We start from the raw sequence: 19164 nt of genomic DNA on the forward strand, positions 1-19164 counted from the left end.
CAAGGACCACAAATTCTTGGGCATAGGGGAGCAATTGAAAATACTACTTATCTCTCCAAGGGATTCTACTTAGTTAGATTCAAGGAGGGCATAGGGGAGCAATTGAAAATACTACTTATCTCTCCAAGGGCTTCTACTTAGTTAGATTCAAGGAGGACTTTGATGTCTCAAAGATCCTTGATAAAGGTTAAGAAGAGAAATTTGCAAGTACACCCTTTTTGGGTTTAGGTATTGACTCAAATCAGTTACCCCTTCCTCAAGTCATACCCGCCTAAGTAACTTTTTTCCAAAGCCCTAGATACGACACAATGTAAACACTTTATGTTATTGGTGATGGAGATTACCTGTAAACTAGAGCCTATATTTCTTTTCAATACCCCCTAAATTACTTTTTGATACATGAATACACTTCAAAATGACATTAATCAAAGTTGAAAGAGCAAGAACCTCTTGTGTCCAAGGTTTTGGGTTCAAACCCTTTTGTCACCTTGCGTGACATGTAGCCCTTAAAGGCCATTCCCCAAGTCTAGATAAGTACTTGTGTGACATGTAGCCCTTAAAGGCTAGATAAGGTTGGCCAACCTTATCTAGCTATCATGCTCTACCTCACGGAGTCGGGTGTGTGAGTTGTAATTGCAAGTTGTAGGTATCTCTCTATAATTATAAAAAAAGTTTGAAAGATTTGAATATGCCTTTTAAAATGTTTTGAGTGATATACTTATTTTCAACAGTGTACACATCGAACGATACCAATCAAAGTTGAAAAGGAAAAATTTAAAATCACTTTGAAATTCATTAAGCTCTATACTTATGTATTTGAATTCACTCTTTCTCTACAATATAAAAGGGAAAGAACATTTTGTTGGTGTAAAATAGTGTCAAACAACATCCTAGTGAAGATTAGAGATCTTAATGAGTGAAAGGGAGATTTAAAGAACTTAGAAGTATTGAGCTCGTCTTGGTTCTGAATTGTTGAAGGAGTACGTTGTTGAAATATGCGGCAAAATGATGGTGCCTTTCTTTAGTTCAAGCAATGATAAGTTTGAATGGGAGAATACATTGATCAATTCATAATCAAATGGAAATGCTAAAGTGAGAAAGACATCTCATATGAGTGATTAGGAAAGAATAAAACTATTTTAGCGTGTGACTCTGTCGCATCTCAAGATGTGTTTAACAGTTTTGTTTAATGTTAAGATTCCATTGTTTATTAGTTCATAAGTAGTCCCTAGTAAAGTATTGGATTTTGGGTGCATCTTTGGACCATTGGATAAAGCTTGCTGATTAGTGCCACATGGCAAGCTAATGATAATAATAAAACTTTAATTATTATTTTTAGACCTTTGTGAGAGGTTGTTGACATTTGTGTACCTCTCTCCTTAAAGAAGGGCATTAAGTATTGTTTCACTTTGTTTTTTTTCAATTTTTTACAATGCTTCTAAGTGTTTTTCAATCATTATTTTTTATGCTTTTGGAATATATTGTATTCTAAAAAGTTTATTGTTACATTTGAAAAAAACATAATATTTTATGGTGATACCAAATGTTCAAAATACTAGTGTCACTTTCTATTTTCCTCTTGCATGAAGTAGCCTTTCACCAACCGTGTCCAAAGGGGGTCTAAGGAGCCCCTTCCAGATTTGGAGAGCCAGGGGGACCGATTGCGGGAGGAATCCTTGAAGTATTTGAAATTCTCTTCCCATTCCAAAGTTGAGGCTGTTGTTACACTTTTGTACTAGTTCACTTGTGCATCCACCAAGCTTGAGGGATGTCCCAAAAAGTGCTAAGATCTTGTCCAACACAATGGTCATCTTCCATATGCCCCCTTTTTAGGCAATCTATGCATCGTTTATCATATCCCATGCTATAATAGCCCATTCCTATTTTTGATTCGTCAAAGAGACAACAAGTTTGGCACACGAAGCTTTTGCATGCGCCATGGGTTCAATAATCTCAATTTTTCCCTGATTCTTAGGTCTTGCTACCCATTTGCATATCCCCCATTGGAAAGGGGTTGTAGCTTTCATGTTTCTTTTATAAAAATTGCTTGATAGGCTTCAAGAAATCGGATTTTCTCATTTTTAGCAACGATGATACAAATGAAATGTAATGTATCATGAAAGCATTAATCACATTGACTCTACTATGAAAGGGGACGAGCACAAACTTCCATCTTGTCACTTTGTTGTTAACTTTGGTCAAGAGGCAATCAAATCTATGTTTATCCGTAATGCCCACCCCAAGTGGGTCACCTAGGTGCCTGAACACAGTGTCCTTGCGTATAACCTCTCCTGACCATTCTACGGGGTTGAATGTGTCACTCTTTGAGAGGGAGATCAGTCTTGATTCTCAATACTACACATTAAGTCAGAGACAGAGGCAAAAAGTTGAACAATCTCAAGGGCTCTTCTTAGCGTTTTTTACTCAACTTTAAGAAAGAGAAAAGAATCATCTGCAAAGAGCTTTGCAGGCAGTTGCTTTCCTCCATGCAGTGAAAGACCTTGAATTTCCCCTTTTGCTGCACTCTCCTCAAGTGAAGTCACCAAGAGGTAAGAACCAATAGCAAAAAGCAGTGGGGCAAGGGGGCAGCCTTGCTTGATTGAACGCTTGACCTCAAACCCTCCCACTATCTTCATGTTGAAGAGGAGCTCATAGTAACTTCCTTCCCCCTACCTGCGGACAATTGCACGCATTCTGGGTCCAAATCCCAAACCCTTCATGACGGCTTCAATGTATGACCATGAGATTCTATCGTAATCCTTATCTAGATCAATCTAGAGGAGGACACATTCTTGCTTGGTGAAAGAAGCATATTTAATACCAACCATGGCAGCCAAGGTGTTGTTATAAATTGACCTACCTTTCATGAATCCATGTTGATGGGGGTTGATGATTCTATTCAAGGTTGGAGCCAGTCTTAGAGCAATCACTTTAGCAATGATGTTGTACGCAATTGTCATCATAGAGATAGGTTGCTAGTGCTTCAACAAAGAGAAACATACCAACTTGGGGATAGGTTTGATCAACCCTCTTGTCAAGCTGACAGTGCAAAGCTGCTATGGGTTTATTTCAATTTTATTGTTTTCTCTCTCTCCTTTTTCTCTAAAAAACTTACTAAGAGGTGATTCATGAACTCAACAAGAGCATGGAAGGGAGAATACATAGCACTTTTCCTACTTCTGGGAGTAGTGTATCTTGGGGGTCACTATGTATATCACGTGCGTTCAAGGACTATTTTTAAAAATCCTTATCTGTGAATTTTTTATAAATAAAATACACCCTTTTCCTATTCAATCTGTAAATTTTTTTCCTAACTCCGTTTTATAGTACCATTCTATATGTCAAAATGTGAGAAAAAATAAAATTGAATAACCTCTTCTGTTGCACTCATGTGATAGTCACGTGATTATTAAGTAACCCCCCCCCCCCCCCCCCGAGGAGTGTATTCTGCCTTCCATGCTCTTGTTGACTTCATGAATCACCTCTTAGTAAGTTTTTTAGAGAAAAGAGAGAGAGAGAGAGAGAGAGAGAGAGAGAGAGAGAGAGAGAGAGAGAGAGAGAGAGAGAGAGAGAGAGAGAGAGAGAGAGAGAGAGAGAGAGAGAGAGAGAGAGAGAGAAAACAATAAAAATGAAATAAACCCATAGCAGCCTCGCGCTGGCAACCCAACCCACACACACTCTTTAGTGCTTGAATTTTCATTGTGTCCTTTTTGTGCAATCGGCCCCACCTCATCATCCACTTGCCCACATTTACCCTTGGGCCCTTATTACCTTACCCATTTGATTGTTGCCCGCTTGAGTTGGTCATCCCACTTTTACCTCGTAATGAATGCATGGATCATGCATGCAATCACGTGCAGCCAAATTGGCAACATGTGCACTCACCTAATGTCTCCCCTACTTGCTCATTGCCATGTTGGTTGCCTTCTGAATGATACTTGGCTTAGTTACAGATGCAAACCCACACATCCTCATTCTATCATAGCAACAAAGCACACACATGCACATTTACTCTTTGTTTGCTTCCCTCTTGTAGATTTGGGACCACTAGAAAAACTTCAATGCACGCACACGTTGGTGCAGCCAAAGTGTGTCAACTCTAGAAGATGGCATGGACAGATGTGTACAGGCAAGCAAAAGCATGGCAAAGGGATGATGCAGCTAGGAAGTCCATGGGATGGCAGGTAGCAGCGGAAGTGTATGCAAGATGCGGCTTATAGGCCAAGAAAGGCTACATAAGGGGCTAATTGGGGTAGCAGGTGAAGGAGATGCAAAGTGCAGCTTGTGGGTCTAGGAATGAAGAGCTTGAAGTGTTGAAGGGACAAGTCCCGACGGTTCATCAAACTGAGCTACAGAGCCCAAGATATTGAAGGTTAAAGTTTTGGTGGTTTGCAGATTCTTGTCGGACAGGGCAGCTGGAGACAGGTGGTTCAAGTGGAGCTTGAGGTATAGATGTGTAGAGCTTAATTCATGGAGCCTACCCGTCTTTTCGGATTGTGGATCGGAGCTACGGTTTGCAAGATATGGTCATTTGAAGTTTTTCGGGGGCCGGGTCTGAGCCCACTTGGTTGCATTGGAGTATGTGCCATCTGGCGTCTTTTGAGTACCGACAAAGTTCTAGAGCAGAGTGTACATCATACAGAGCTAGCAGGAAGTGACTGCATGCCAAATAGAGTCCGGAGCAAGAAGTTATGGAAGTTGGAAGCTGGGGTACCTTTGCCCAAAATTGTTTGCAGATGATTTTTTCCATTTTTGAAGGCCTAGATTTGAGGATGCCGAGAAGTCAAAGTGCAGGTACAAAGAGTGTGATTGTAGCCGGGAAGATGGAGTTTCGGTCAGTGTTTGCGGCTTGGCAACAGGAGGTGGGAGCAGAGAATGGGAACCTGGCAAAGGCAGGCAAAAAACGAAGTTAAATTTTGTTAAAAAAACAAAGGGATTTTTCAAAGCCTTGAGGCTAGGGGGTCTGTAGAGCCGCCACGTGGCCGGGGTGGAAAACCCACATGCGAGATGGCGGGAAAAGATGCCGGACTATATTGGTATGCAAGAGGGTGAGGGGAGCTCGTGAGCTCCTGGCCATGGCACGAGGCTGCCGGGTGCGGCGCAGTGTGGCATATGGCGGCGGTTTTGGGCGACAGTGGCACCCGTGGGCAGCCACATGACGATGTGGTGGTGATGACGTGGCGCCCGGCATGGGGTGTTCCCACGGCCCATGGGGCCCTGAAATTTGAAAGGAGGAAGGAGGGGGCAATAGCGATATCGCTATTGTCTCCCCCCCTCGTGTAAGGGAGAGGCCCCACAGCAGCATGCAAGGAGAGCAAGAAGGAGAGTTCGAGAGCAGTCAGGTGGACAAACCCCTATGCAAAGCACCAAAGGGGCAAACCAAGGAAGATGGCAAGGGAAAAGGCTGTCCGGGAAAATCAAAGGACGCAAAGCCAAGGTGAGGGCAAAGTGAACAAAGCCAAATGAAAGACCAAAGGGAAGGAAATCCGGTCGGCCAAGATGGAAGGACCAAAGCCCAATGTGCACACCATGTAAATGTTTCCAAAAGCAAACTAGGCGAAGTGTTAGCAATGCAATAAAATACTAAAAGAAGCTCTAAGTGAAGGCCACGGCAAGAGAAACTCACCCTTTTTTTCTTTTTTTGGGCCTCTTAGAGGTACCCCTATAAAAGGTTGTAAATGGGAAAATTAAAGGGCTTTTTTGCCTATGGGAGTAAGTGAAAGCTTGAAGCTTGTGTGATGCCAAGCTTTCCATTGAAGCTGCATACATCGGTTGTGCTACTCTCTATGCAATAATACCATTCACTTGCCCCAATCTCATGTGTTGCTTCTCCCTATCCCCCTCCTCTTCTCTCACTCTTCATGTATTGGTCATAGCTTGCAGAGGGTTTGCTTGCAGCTCGAGAGGTGCTACCGAGAGGGCAGATTAGGAGTGTCTTGTGATTCGGAAGGGTGAGTTGAGCAGTGTGGGTGCATTTGTGTTGTGGGTGTTTTTTGCAAGGTGTGAGGTAGTTGTTTTGTATGCTAAAGCGGAGTTGTTAGTGCAAATAAGCCAATTTGAAGGTGTTTTTTGAGAGGTTAGGGGTGATGTGGAATCCCTGGGCTATAGAGAGGCAAGTAGTTTTTGTACTAGGTGTGTTCCTTATTCCCCCTCTCCATCTTCTAGTGCCCCCACGGAGGAGCAGCTAATTGCTAATTGTTGTTGATCGAAGACGGTTGTTTCCATCAAGGAGGGATGGCAGCACATAGTTATGGACCAATTTTTGCTGGAGAAGGAGATCCGGAGGAGTGGATGGCCGATTTCGAGTTGTATATGATGTCACTGCATATGCCGGATGAAGCTAGCAAGATGCAAACGATCCCGTTCTTGATGCGGGGAAAAGCAAAGACATGGTTCTATGCGTTGGAGGGAGAGCCAATAATTATGTGGCCGGCGTTGCGGACCCGTTTATTACAAGACTTTCGAAAGGAGGTGTCTCCTATCGATTTGGATGCAAGGTTGAAAAATTTGAAGTAGGACGTGAATGAGGAATTTAGCATCTTCCTTGCCCGCTTTGAAGAAAGCTGGAGGGATTTTGCAGTGGCCATGCAGTTGGTCAATGGTGGTGCGTACTTTAAATTGGAAAAGTTTATGTCTTGTTTACATCCCAAAGTTTGTGAAAAGGTGGATTTTGAGGGCCCGGAGAATTACAGCAGGGCAGTTGCCATTGCGCTGTCTAAAAGCCGTAAAATCAAGAAGAAGATCGAGCAAGGTGCATTGGGGTATGAGGCGATGGTTCCCAATCCGGCTTCGAGCCCAAGAGAAGAAGTTCAAGCGGAGAATCAGCCCAATCGAGGGGCAGCAACCGTTCCTCAACAATGGGTACGTACAGTTCAAGATTTGTCTGAGCAAATGCAAGAGTTGCGTTTAAGTGTTATGGATAGAGACCAAGCAAGGGATAGAAGAGGAAGAGCTAGGCAATTGCCTGGCAGGTGCTACAGTTGTGGTGAGGAGGGTCACTATGCTCCAGATTGCCCTCATCCGCCAAGGGAAAGGGGCGGCATGTATCCTCTTTTTGGACGAGGTCATGGTCAAGCACAGTTTAATGGCCAAAGAGGGCAGCAAGAGGTTGAAAACCAGGCACAGGCGGCTCCATCAGGTAATGATGAAATACCAAGGGTTAAAATTATTGGTGTTGACAGGCAGGAGGTTGACATTATGACCAACAAAAGAGCACGAGGTGAAAGAGAGACTGAGATGGAGCATGAAACTAGAGCAAAGAAGGGGAAAGAGAAGGTAAATGAAGGAAGAGAGAGGCCTGAGCCAAGCAGAAGGAGGCGAAGACGGAGAATTACCCAAAAGGATTTTCAATTGGGACGCGGAAATCCGGAGTATGATTTGGTAAGAGATGTTCAAAACCAGAAGGCTAACATCACTTTTGGGCAGTTGCTTGCTTTGAACCCTAAGTTAAGAAGGGAATGGTCAACCAGTGTCAGCACAAGGCTTCCTCGAGTGGGAGGAGAGGTACATGCAGTGCAGAATCTAGCCTTGAAAGTGGGGAGTCCGACCGATGTGCTTCCGGTGTGGACGTTTTGATCGAGAAGAAGAAACAAGTTCAAGCATACATCGATGGTGGTGCCCAAGTCTGTGTTATTACGGAGTCGGCTATGAGGGATATTGGCATTAAAGCTGTAATCAGGTCCAATGTGCGAATGAGGATGGCTAATCATGCCAAGGCTCGTTGTTTGGGAGTGGCACAAGATGTGCAGGTAAAAGTTATGGGAATTGAGTGCTTAATTGATTTTTTTGTTATGAAAGCAGGTGAGAATGCCTATCCAATTATATTGGGGAGGCCATGGCTGTTGGCAATTGGGGCCAAACAAGATTGGGGGACTGGGGTGTTTACCTTGCCGGATCGGGAAAATGGCGGACAGATTGTGTTGGATCTAAAGACCAGGGAAAGTCACTTTCATCCCTCAGTAGGAAGAGATAATCAAGATTTCAGTACCAGCTATGAGTACGAGACGGAGTCTACTTATGATGAACGGTTGACCAGTGTCGAAGAGGAGGAGAGTGATGAGGATTTATTAAAGCTAGATATAGATTTGTTCGGGATCACAGTAGACTCTACCACTGCAAGGAGAGGTATGCAAGTTCCTGTTTGTAGTTTGCAAGCTAAAGAGATGGAAGATATGCTAGGTGCCGATTTAACAAAGCAGGATAAAGAAGGCTACATGGAATTATGTGCATCCTACCCTAATTTATTTGCAAAGGAATATAAGGATCTGAGGGGAGCTAGAGGAGTGGAGCATCAGATTCTTCTTAAAGAAGGATACAGGCCAAAAGCACAGAAGCTTAGAAGGTTGGGGGATACTCAAAAGGAAGCCCTATGGCAGGAGATCAACAAGTTGCTCGAGGAAGGTATTATTTATCCGGTAAAGGAGTCTGAGTGGGTTTCTCCTGTTGTCATTACACCAAAGAAGAATGGAAAGTGGCGGGTATGTGTAGATTATAAGCCTTTGAATGCTGCAACCAAGTGGAACCATTACCCTTTTCCTTTTCAAGATGAGATTTTAAACCAGGTTGCTAGGCATGAGCGCTATTCTGTCATGGATGGGTTTTCAGGGTATTTTCAGATCGGTATTGCTTTGGAGGGGCAGCTGAAGACTACCTTCATTTCTCCATGGGGTTGCTTTGCCTATCGCAGGATGCCTTTTGGACTGGTGAATGCATATGCGACTTTTCAAGATTGGATGAACAAGGTGTTCGGGCCTTACTTGGGTAAGTTCATCAGAGTGTTTATGGATGATATTGGTTGCTATAGTTCCAGGGCATAGCATTTGTCCAAGTTAAGGCTGTGTTTTCAAAGGCTAGATGAAGAAGGAGGTCAGTTGAATCCAAAGAAGTGCAAGCTAGCACAACCAAGGGTTCAGTTGCTAGGCCATGTGGTGTCACGGAACGGGATTGAAGCAGATCCAGAGAAGGTGAAAGCATTGGTTCTTATGGAGCCTCCAACCAGTGCAACAAAATCGGCTTCTTTCGTGCATAAGTTAAAGTATTTATCCCGCTTTTTTTGGATGCTGTCTCAATATGTCGACCCTCTTCAGAAAAGGGCTCAACAAGTGCATGGATTTCAATGGGATGAGGAAGCTGAAGAGGCTTTTGATAAAGTGAAAGGTATTCTATGTCAGTTACCTGCGGTGTGTCCTCCTAATCATGAGGATGTTTTTTAAATTGCTATGACAATGGGAACAGTGGCTATTGGAGCAGTATTGCGACAAAAGGTAGGCAGAAGCTATAAGCCCATTTATTTCGAAAGCAGGGTCATTAGTCCAGGTGAAGCTACTTATATGGAGGCAGAGCAGTGGGTTATGGCTTTGGTCTTTGCATGCAGGAAGTTTAAAGTATATTTGGTTGTTCGAAAGTTTTATGTATTGACTGCTAACAATCTTTTGCCTGAAGTGGTGTTGCACTTGAAGCCAGGGAAGCGAATCATGAAGTGGGTGATCGAACTTCAAGAGTTTGAGTTTGAGTTCAAAGTGGATCACACTCGGCGGTCTCATTTGGCGGACATTTTGGTCAACAAGGAGGTTGAGTTGCCAATTTATCCAAGGGTGGTACAAGAGGAGGATAAGGAAGAACCTGATTTGGAAGAGCCCTTCACGATGTGGTTTGATGGTGCTTACAGACGAGTAACAAAGAAAGCAGGTGGAGGTGTGGTTATTCAGGATCCGCAAGGCACAATCATTTTTTCCAAAGCTTATGACTTGGAGGAGGTGCATACCAACAATGAAGCAGATATCTTACCTTACATCTGGGACTCAAGCAGTGCATTGACTTTGGCATTTCGAGGTTGGTCATAAACGGTGATGCTCTACTGGTTATCAAACAACTTTTGGGCCAATGGCAGGTAAAATCTAGTGGCGTCAGGAGATTGAATGGGGTCAATACTTGCACGTGGATAAGTACGGACACAACGTGGGTGTTTTCTTGTGATAATTATGCACAAAGTTCATCATGAGTACTATATTTGGGGGCCACTTCACGTGGTTACGGGATGAATTATTGAAAAAAGCTGAGTGCCAGGTGTGCGGAGGACGCAAAAAGCTGACAACTATGCATTGAGAGGCCACTTTTTGGCTTATTCGGGGTCCGTTTGCGGTCAACTGAAAGGCCAAAGGTGCCCAAGTAATAAAGCTAAGTGTAGTAATTGAAAAACCTGAGAGAAGACCAGAAAAAACATGGAGAGAAGAGAAGGAACAGCCGCAACTGTGTTTTTGCTGTTTTTGGAACTTGTTTTGGCCATAAACTGCTCATCCGAGGTCGGATTTGAGCAATTTGACATTGTAGACTAGGGTTTTGGGCCGTTCCAGACGCAATGGCGCTGTCCATTTTGTCAAATGACTCACTATTTTTCTGTTTTTTTGACTGTGTAAGTTTCTCTTATGAGCGAAGCTTCTGCTCCAATTTGTGATTGTATCTGGCATATTTTACGCATATTGTATGAGCTATTTGCCCCATTGGTGTTGGCCCAAGCTCAATTGTATCTAAACATAAAAAATTATCCTCTTTTGAGCTGAGTTTTTTGGGTGTGTGTGTGTGTGTGTGTGTGTGTCTATGTGTGGAGTGGGCAAATGGATAGTCTCTCTCCTCTCACTCCATCGGTGTGTTCCCTATCTCGGCCAGGTGGGTTGTGTAAGCCGAGTGGTGCCCCATAGTGTGTGTGTGTGTGTGTGTGTGTGTATCATCACAAGAGTGTGTGTCGGGTCATTATAGAGGCGTTGTGTGTATTTCTATCCCGCTCACATTCTTTTGGCGCCCCTATGGAGGATCTTCTTTGAGTACCTTTAGCTTTGGGATTACAGGTTGCAGACTACAGGTTATAGGTTACAGGGTACAGGTACAGGTACAGGTAATTCACACAAGTATAGGTAGCTAGAGTAGAGTGATACACTAACAAGTGGGAGTCACTTACAGTTGCCATAGGTATGCATCACTTGGCACCTATTTGAGCACATTGTATTGTATTGTACGTTACTTGTGGATACTGCCATTGTACATCTTTGTGGAGCCATACTTGGTTTTATTTGGCAATCCCAACCTGAGACTTGGTCTGGAAGATAGTCATTTCTGAGACTTGACTATACGAGATTTGCATAAGCTTTTGTGAGAGGGTCGATAGCGTGAGGTTTTATTGAGCTGGGGGGTTCTCAAATGTGAGATCCTTTCGGTGATACAAGTGGCTGGAGCACCCTTTTTGTGACCTGGCCATATACTATGTACTAGTGATTCCTACTTGATGCTCGGGTTCTATTGTTGGCAGTTTATGCATATATATACAGTCTATATTTTGGGTTCTTACTGCTCTACTTCTGGGGAGACTCTGCCAAAATTTTTCCAAGTTGGCTGGTTTTTTGGTCTTTTGAGCCATTTATGCTGTTATGCTGCTGAAATTTTGGCAAAATCAGAGGATAAGATAGGTGTGCTTTCTTGGGAGAGCTGCATGGTTGAATTTAATGGATGATCAAAATGGCCCTCAATTCACTCCTTTTCATTTAACTCAAAGAATCCAGATAAATGTTCATGTATCCAGGAAGATTATTTTCCAGCAGCGTATAGTCTTTATGTTTGGGCCAAGAAGATTAAGAGAGATACTGGAATGCCCTTTTCCTATTGTAATTTCGATGATTAACTATGAAAACTCATTTGATATGCATGTGTTTGTCCTTATGTAAATACAAGCTCCATTGAAGTTTCTAGGGATTGAGTCAGTCAAAAGTTTTGGGTTCTTGCACGTGTGTTCGAAGGGGTTCTCAAAGCATCATAACTTGGGTAGCCATGGCTTTCTCTTATCTAGAATTTCATGGAGGACTTTTTGGAAAAGATGGAGGTTGCCTGCATTAGCAACCAGATCCATGACCCAATGCAGATATTACGTCTTCTCTAGATTTGTTTCAAGAGTGATGCACGAGTTTGGTCCAAAGAATTCGAAGAGGAGTTTCTTGTGGCTGATCCACCTGTAAGATTAAGATGAGACAATCTAAGACATGGATTGGAAGTGGAGTTTGTGAAGAAAGAAGATCCTGACAAAGTGTGGCAAGAACAACAAGGTTTGGTGCAAAAGGAAGGTGAGCCAGTGGATGCGTACATACGTAAGTTTTCATTGGCATGGGAGCAGATGTGCAAGGCCTTAGGGTGACAAGTACTCCCACCTGACATGATGAAGAAGGACAGGTTCTTGGCTGGTCTTTGGGAGAATATACGTTGGAGAGTGGAGCTAAAGAAGCCTAGGACATATGAAGATGCATTCGAGGCAGCAAGGAACAAAGAGTGGAAGCTGAGGAAAATGAGCCAGCTAGGAGTAGAGTCTTTGCCCATGAGGTTTGAATTTCAGCCTATGGATTCTTTGCAAGGTCGCATGCCAGGGGTTCATCATGAACCACTGGTTTTTGTTACTCCTCAGGTTATGTCAGCAGTGGTCACTACATCAGTGCAAGATGATGGGCTAAGGCAAGACATGAGGCAAGTGGTAGATTTAATGAATAATCTCATCCTAAACATGCTAGGTCAAGTGGGAAATAATCGAGGTCGAGGGAGGTTTGCAAATGAGCCAGGAGGTGAAGAAAGACCTAGGAATGGTGTTGGACAAAGCAATGGTACGTTTTGGAGATAGACACCCACATGTTATAATTGTGGAGAGTTGGTTCACATCAGCCCGCAATGTGATAAGCCACCAAGGATGGGGGGAGACATGTTTCCATTGCCAAGATAGGTTCTAACTACGTCAAATGATTATGGCATTGAAATTAAGGGAGAAGAAGGAACCAGTGGGTTAACCCAAGAGGAAAATGGAAAGACAAATGTGATAAGTGTGGTCACCTTGGAGAAGGCATCAAAGCTAGAGGATACATTAGTGATGCCTATTGGGAAGAGGGCCACAGAGGACAAGGAAGGAAGAAGTGCCCCAGGTCCTAGTAAGAAGAAGGGAAAGAGCCATGAAGGCGAGGATGTCAAGGCCAAGAGGAAAAGAAGGGCTCGCCGCAAGTTTCATGTTTCAGATTTTCCACTAGGTGATGGGCAATTAAGCTATGACTTGAAGGAGGATCTGACAAGCAGGAAAGCCGATGTTACTTTTGGGCAACTTATAGAGATGGTACCTAAGCTAAAGAGACAATGGAAGAGGATGGTTAACCCAATGGAGAAAGAACTAGAGAGAGGTTCAGTGAAGGTGTTGGTGATGGATGAGTTACAAGACATTTGTCCAATAGTAAATGTGTGGCACAAAAGGAAAAATTTGGGACAAGGTTATGTTGATGGCGGAGCCCAAATATGTGTCATAACACACTCATGTGTTGAAAAGATGGGTCTTACAGTGACTCGGGTGTCATGCTTCCAGATCAGATTGGCAAACCATCAAAAAGTAAAATGTTTGGGTGTTGTAAAGAGCTTAGACGTGGAGGTGTATGAAGCAAAGGTGGTGGTTGATTTTCATGTGATGCCAGCGGGGTTGGGAGCATATCCTATTATACTGGGCAAACCATGGTTACGTGCAGTGGGAGCTGTTCAAGATTGGAGACATGGTACAATTAGCCTCTATGGAAAGACAGGTGCCAAGAAGCTATATAATATGGACACAAGGAAACGATTGGAGGAGCTTTATGAAGATGAGGATGAGTCTAGTGATGAAGACTATTTCACAGTCCACTGATGAGGACATTGATAGTACTACCAGCAGTGATGAGGATGTTGATGTTGCATTTCTTTTGATGGACAAAGAAATCCAGGAGTCTCGTTTAGTCGCATTTGCAAATGAGGTTGAAGATGAAAGTGAAGGGCCTTATGAAGTGATTGAAGCGCTGATGCAAACCAAGGTTGAATTGTCAAAGAAGCAAGAATTGATGACACAAATGTCAGTGGAGACCTCTCAACTATGGAGAAGGAGATATATTTGCACATGCTGGCTAGTTTTCCTGATTTATTCATTACATCATATGAAGAGATCAGAGGGTTCAAGGGCAAAGAGATGCATATAGAGCTAAAAGGGGGTGCTAAGCCAATGCGGCAAAGGCTAAGAAAGATGGGTCAAGAGAAGATGGAAACCTTGAGGGAAGAGGTGGACAAGTTATTGAAGGCAGGGTTCATAGTCCCAGTAGAAACCACAGGATGGGTGAGTCCAGTAGTAGTCAGCCCAAAGAAGGATGGAAAGTGGAGGATTTCTATAGATTTTAAACCCTTAAATGCAGCCACTAACAAGAAACCATATCCTCTCCCATTCATCGATCAGATCTTGGATTCAGTGGCACGTTATGAGAGGTACAGTGTGTGTGATGGTTTTTCAGGCTATTTTCAATTGAAGATTGCTCTTAAAGAACAAACAAAGACAACTTTCATTACGTCGTGGGGTTGTTATTGTTACACGGTGTGAACGGGATGGAAACACACAGAAAGCCTCTATAATGACCCGACACACACTCTTGGGATGATATACACACACACTATGGAGCACCACTCGGCTTACACAACCCACCTGGCCGAGACAGGGAACACACCTATGGAGTGAGAGGAGAGAGATTACCCATTTACCCACTCCACACAGAGAGACACTCACACACACATACCCAAAAAACTCAGCTCAAAAGAGGAGAACTGGTTGTTCCTCCTCTTCTCTCCACTCTTTTTCTAGTCTTCTCTCTGGTTTTTCAGTTCCCACACTTAGCTTTATTACTTGGGCACCCTTGGCCATTTAGATGACCTCAAACGGACCCCGAACAAGCCAAAACCTGACCTCGCCGTGCATAGTTGTCACCCTGCTGCATCCATACGGACACCTGGCACTCGAATTTTTTCAATAATGCATCCCGCCACCACGTGAAGTGGCCCCAAAATATGGTCCTCATGATGACCTTTTTGCATAATTATCACAAGAAAACATCCACGTTGTGCCCGTACTTCTCCACGTGCAAATATTGACCCCATTCGACCTACTGACGCCACTAGATGCCATCTGACACACCTGTTTACGTCATGTCGTCGGCCTGCGGATAGCTTCCTCCAGTATTTTTATGCGCTACCAACTCCTCATTATTATAGAAAAAACACACTAGTACCGGTAATAGTGAAAATCGATGCACTATGTACATGTTGTCCTACTTGTACACATGTGGGCCCCATGTAACCACCTAGTTCTGGAAAATGGGCAAATCTTTATTTGATGCACCATGCATGTGTATGTACATATGCACAATCCCTTGCTCCAAAAAACTCCTGACATAATTTGCCCATCCCCTAGCCTGCTAGATCATTCATGATCAGCAACAGCAAAAAGCGATATGAGACTCGCAACGTCACAAGTCTCCTCATCCTTCACCAACACTGCTTGATCCACAGACAGCTCTTCTTGCTCCACCATCATTAACCTGGCATGATATAATTTAAGACGCAATCCATTTACCCTTGACTTATGTAGAATCCCATCCAGGTTAGCCAGCTGATATGTACCATTCGGAAAACACTCTACTACCTTAAAAGGGCCTTCCCACTTTATTTGAAACTTCTTTTGGAAGGTGTTGTCCAGCTTACTATTGTAGTGTGAAACGAAGTCATGGTTTTTTATACCCTTACTCTTGACCTTTTCATTTATCTTTGCCAAAGCCTTATCCTGCATCTGCCCATAATGTTCCAATGCACTCATCCTATAAAGCTGAACCTCTTGTAACTGTAAGAGCCTCTCTTTGCATGCATCACTAGGCAGCCCAAGCAACTTCTCTAGCGTCTTTACTGCAAGCAACTCTACCTCCACAGGAAATAGTGCTTCCTTTCCATACACCAAATGAAATGGAGTAAATCCTGTACCTGTCTTCACCGAAGTACGGTAAGCCCATAATGCACTAGGCAATTCCAAATCCCAATTCTTTCCTTGGTGCTCTGTCACTTTTGAAAGAATTTGTACCAACTCACCATTGAATCTTTCATTTAAGCCATTACACTGCGGGTAATAAGGAGTGGTATGATGATGCCTAATCTTCATTTTTGTGCATAAAAAGTCTAGCAGTTTGGCTCTAAATCCTGGCCCCTTATCTGAAAGTAGCTCTAGTGGCACCCCAAACTTGTAACATATTTCATCATACACAAATTTTGCCACATCCTTTGCAGTGATCTGTTTTACTGCTATAGCCTCTGCCCATCTAGAGAGATAGTCCACTGCAGTCAAAATATAACTTTTGCCCCTGCTTGTGATAGGTAAGGGGCCTATTGCATCAATCCCCCACTTTTCAAACACATCAAACGCCATAAATGTTTTTCGTAGCTCTGGCTTCAACACTCTCTTCCCAAATGCTTGACACCTATTGCAAGACCTACACCAATGGTGAACATCCTTGTTCAAATTGGGCCATACATAGCCCTCTTGCAAGATCTTATGCAAGGTGATCTTCAGAGAAAAATGGCCGCCACATGCGCCTTCATGATTCTCTTCCAACACTCTATAAAGCTCCTCCCGCCAAGGTACACGTCTCAACACGAGATCAGCCCCTTTCATGTACAAGACATCACCAATCAATTTGTACCTGTATGCTCTACGCACAAAACCATACTTCTTAGACTTCTGAATGTCCTTTGGAATGATTCCTGTTAGCAAAAACTCCTCTTCTTGAGCCAAACTTTCTCGGCCATGATAAAGAGGTAAATTGGTCCTCAACACAAATAACTCCCCAATCATGCTTTGAGCTGCTTCATGTGCCTCTTCGTTTAGAGCATGTTCAATGTGTCTGATGCTCTATGCCTCAAACTTTTTTAACAGGCCTTTAATTCTGAAACACATTTCCTTCAATGAGGTGTTCTTGCTCTTCCACACACCCAGCACTTGCTTCACAACTAACAAGGCATCACCTTTTATGCTCAACCTTCTAATCCCATGCTTCAAAAAAATGTGTAATCCGGCTTCCAACGTTGCATATTCAGCCTCATTATTACTATGCGCATCCAACTTGAACCCTCTCTTGCATTCTAGCTTCCCCTCTGGATCATAAAGTGCTATACCCCCTGAAGCCGCATCATGGCTCTTTCTGTATGAGCCATCAAAGAACAACACATGTGCATTGCTGATATGTGGCACTTCTTCAACTACCTTTCTCACCACCTCTTCCTTAACAAGAAGGGGATTCTCCTTGTAAGTCAACAAATCGGCTAGGGTAGCCCTTGTACTGTCTTCCACTAGAAAAGAGAATTCAAACTCTTGCATCTCAATTACCCATTTCTTGATCACATTTGACATTTTAGTGCCATTAAGTAATTGTGGCAAAAAGGCATAACTCGTCAAGAAAACAAAAGGTCGTGGTAGCAAGTAATGACGAAATCACTAGCTCTACTTCCGAGAATTTTCTCTCTGCTACCAACTTCACTCGGCTTGCACAATACACTGGCCTCATATAATGGCTGCCCTTCCCCTTTTGCAATAGCATGGCTCCAATGGCATCATCCCCTACTGATGGATTTACATAAAACACTTGCTCCCAATCAGGAGCCTGCATGGCTGACAACCCCCCTAACACCTCTTTCACCTCTTGAAGCACTTCTTCACACTTGTCATCCCATTGCAATGGATCATTCTTTGCCACTTGTTGTAATGGATAAAGAAGCTGAGAAGACAATGGAATAAACCGCGCCATGTACTTCACTTTGTGTATAAAGGTTGCCAATTGCTTTGTACTCGTAGGTGATGGAAGAAGAATAATAGACTTAACCTTGTCTGGATCAGCCTCAATTCCATTTTCTGAGACCATATGGCCCAATAACTTCACCCTTGGCTGTGCTAGATGACATTTCTTTGGATTTAGTTGTACTCCACATTCATCATATTGAGCCAATACCATCTGCAGCTTCTCATGGTGCTCAGCCCTACTGTTGTAGACACAGAAGTCATCCATAAAAGCTTTAACACAACTACCAATGAATGGTGCCAACACCCAATTTGCTCTCTCTTGATAGAAAGATGGTCCATTTGACAACCCAAATGGCAATACCGTGTAGCAATAGCAGCCCCATGGCGTAATAAAAGTTGTCTTTGTGCGGTCTTTAAGAGCAATCTTCAATTGAAAATAGCCCGAAAAACCATCACACACACTGTACCTCTCATAACCTGCCACTAAATCCAAGATTTGATCAATGAATGAAAGAGGATATGGGTTCTTCTCAGTGGCTGCGTTTAAGGGTTTAAAATCTACACAAATCCTCCACTTCCCATCCTTCTTTGGACTGACTACTACTGGACTCACCCATTCTGTGGTCTCCACTGGGACTATGAACCCTGCCTTCAATAGCTTGTCCACCTCTTCCCGCAAGGCTTCCATTTGCTCTTGACTCATCCTTCTTAGCCTTTGTCTCACTGGCTTAGCACCTTCTTTCAGCTCTATATGCATCTCTTTGCCCTTGAATCCTCTGATCTCTTCATATGAAGTAATGAACAAATCAGGAAAACTAGCCAGCATGTGCAAGTATATCTCCTTCTCCATAGATGAGAGGTCTCCACTGATCATTTGTGTCATCAATTCCTGCTTCTTTGACGATTCAACCTTGGTGTGCGTTATCCCTTCAATCACTTCATAAGGCCCTTCACTTTCATCTTCAATATCATTTATAAATGCAACTAAACCAGACTCCTGGATTCCTTTATCCATCAAAAGAAATGCAACGTCAGCATCCTCATCACTACTGGTAGTACTATCACTGTCCTCGTCAGACACTGTGGAATAGTCTTCATCACTAGACTCATCCTCATCTTCATAAAGCTCCTCCAATCGTTTCCTTGTGTCCATATTATAGAGCTTCTTGGCACATGTCTTTCTATAGAGGCTAATTGTACCACGTCGCCAATGTTGAACAGCTCCCACTGCACGTAACCATGGTGTGCCCAGTATAATAGGATATGCTCTCAACCCTGCTGGCATCACATGAAAATCAACCACTACCTTTGCATCATACGCCTCCACTTCTAAGCTCTTTACAATACCCAAACATTTTACTTTTTGATGGTTTGCCAATCTGATCCAAAAGCCTGACACCCCAGTCACTGTAAGACCCATCTTTTGAACACATGAATGTGTTATGACACATATTTGAGCTCCACCATCCACATAACCTTGTCCCAGATTTTTTCTTTTGTGCCACACATCTACTATTGGACAAATG

Source organism: Adiantum capillus-veneris, chromosome 26 (genome assembly GCF_014529385.1).
Source record: "Adiantum capillus-veneris isolate H3 chromosome 26, ASM1452938v2, whole genome shotgun sequence".
NCBI lineage: Eukaryota > Viridiplantae > Streptophyta > Polypodiopsida > Polypodiales > Pteridaceae > Adiantum > Adiantum capillus-veneris.